The sequence below is a fragment of the Solanum stenotomum genome, chromosome 3 (assembly GCF_019186545.1).
Source record: "Solanum stenotomum isolate F172 chromosome 3, ASM1918654v1, whole genome shotgun sequence".
Taxonomy (NCBI): Eukaryota; Viridiplantae; Streptophyta; class Magnoliopsida; order Solanales; family Solanaceae; genus Solanum; species Solanum stenotomum.
Window position 1 is genome coordinate 27,271,098 of NC_064284.1, and position 2,294 is coordinate 27,273,391.

General features: G+C 32.6%; 1 pseudogene; it reads right to left on the minus strand.

The window, feature by feature from the left end:
• Positions 1 to 1,215: 1,215 nt before the first annotated feature.
• On the minus strand, positions 1,216 to 2,087 carry LOC125859492 (PLAT domain-containing protein 3-like; annotated as a pseudogene).
• Positions 2,088 to 2,294: the final 207 nt, after the last annotated feature.

Sequence of the window (2,294 nt, forward strand, 5' to 3'; positions counted from 1 at the left end):
TCGTATTTAATTATATTCTCAACAAAGAAAACCAGAGGACGAATTCTTTATTTTCATCGGACGTTGCATCACAGATTATGCAACGTCATTCGAACTAAATTCAAAGATCAGAGAGTAGTTAATTTTAATTAAACCCCAATAAATTCAAAATTAAATTACATCAGCAACAGTACTAGATTCAGATTCGTAATTTGATGTATTTGTTTGCTAATTGAAATCATGTTAAAGTGTATATATGTGTATTACGTCAAATTGTAACTATTATTTTATTTAATATTTATTATATTCATGAGTACTTGTACATATTTGTTCTTTTTCTTCTTTTTTCGATACTCTCAAATAATAATTTGTGAGTTAATAATACTTCCTTTCACAAAAAGTTATTACTCAACTTTCATTTATAATTTCAAAGTCGCTCAACTATGAATTTTTTCTCACAGAAAGTCACCCAATTACTAATAGTTCTTTTCACAGAAAATCACTTAACTTTGTTTTAATAACCTCAAAGTCACTCAATTATAAATATTTTTATCTTCAAAATCACTCAACTATTGATATTCTATTTAGAAAGTCATCTACCAACTTAAATACTTTTTTCATTAAATTGAATATTAATGGCTGTGAAGATTCATATAGCCTGCTTATGGAGGGAATTTTAGGGATGAACAAGGAAAGTGGATGCTAGCTAAGAAGCACCGGTGAGATATCGCTTACAACAAACCTCACTATAGAACTATGGAGCATCAAGAAGGGGTTAAAATTAACAACAGAAATGGATTACAATAAAATAAAAGTGGAAATAAACTATCTACTGACAGTCCAACTTATCATAGAGGAGGACATAAAGTCTTTCCCATTTTAAGCTATATCATAAAGATTGTAAGTATAAGTTTGAAGTAAATAAGCTCACGATTATAAATATTTGAAGAAGGATGAATCAACGTACAGATTTCTAGAACATACTTATGTACAAAGAAAGAGTTAAAAGTTAATAATTGTATCGATTTTTCAAACACGCCCCTTATGTACGGGTCTGGTTTTTTTCTCAGCCTGCTTTGATATCATGTTGAAGTGTGTGATCATCTCATCTAAAAACTTAACCTATTAGAGAGAACACACTTTTATTATTTAATTATATTCTCAACAAAGAAAACCAGTGGACGAATTCTTTATTTTCATCGGACGTTTGCATCACAGATTATGCAACGTCATTCAGAACTAAATTCAAAGATCAGAGAGTAGTTAATTTTAATTAAACCCCAATTAATTCAAAATTAAATTACATCAGCAACAGTACTAGATTCAGATTCGTAAATTGGCTGTTGCTCATCGGACATAATACGCCTACAGTTGTTCCTAGTGACCGTCAGCCCATCTGGAAAAGCATCAGCACTAAGCCACTGCTCCACTTTGAACTGCTGTTGGCTGCATCTTTTGTGTTCTGCTGTGGAGGTTACTCCGACGTAGCTACAATACCATCCATGACTTGAGCCTGTTCCATCAGAAGTCAAGTTCATTTTGCAGATCGGTCCATTCAAACACGGACCACGACCACTAAACATATCCAAGCTATCTCTTTCAAAGTAGTCATAACCTTGGCCCATTAGCCCACCCCATGCCTGTAGATTCTTGATTCTGATTCCAGACCCACTCGCTTCATAAAGACTCAACGTAATTTTTGAGTCAGTTCCAGCCCCTGCGAATTACCCGGTACGAACGTAAGCTGAGTGTACACAATTTTGTTCCTGCATTTAATTTTTGTATCAAATCAGTATTGCACGATATATAATTGGAACTTCGGAATAAGTTGTGTTCTTTGTAGGTATTTTTTTTTTCTCGTACGTATTAAATACATACTAACATATATAATGCACATATAAACATAATATACACACGTCTTACGTGAAATAATACATGTAAAACACCATATAGGAGATATTATTTTATGTCATTTAGAAATAGAGAAGGGTGACTTACAGCTCCAGAAATAGAAGAAATGGAGATGGAGAAGAGGATGATCATGAGATGGAACCACATTTGGTTAACTTGTGCTACTCCCATGGCTATTTCTGTGCTTTTGAGATGGTATTCTCAATTCTTTATATTTATACATTGGATCAATGCTTGTAGTGGAGTGTTGTAGCCTGTAGGGTCAAAATTATACGGTTAAGCCACGTAAGATTAGTCTTCGTGGAAGAATATAATAAGAAATACTATCCTTTTTCTATCTCAATTTATGCCATTATATTTTTCCTATTAAAAAATATATGACTTTTTAAAGTATGATGATATTT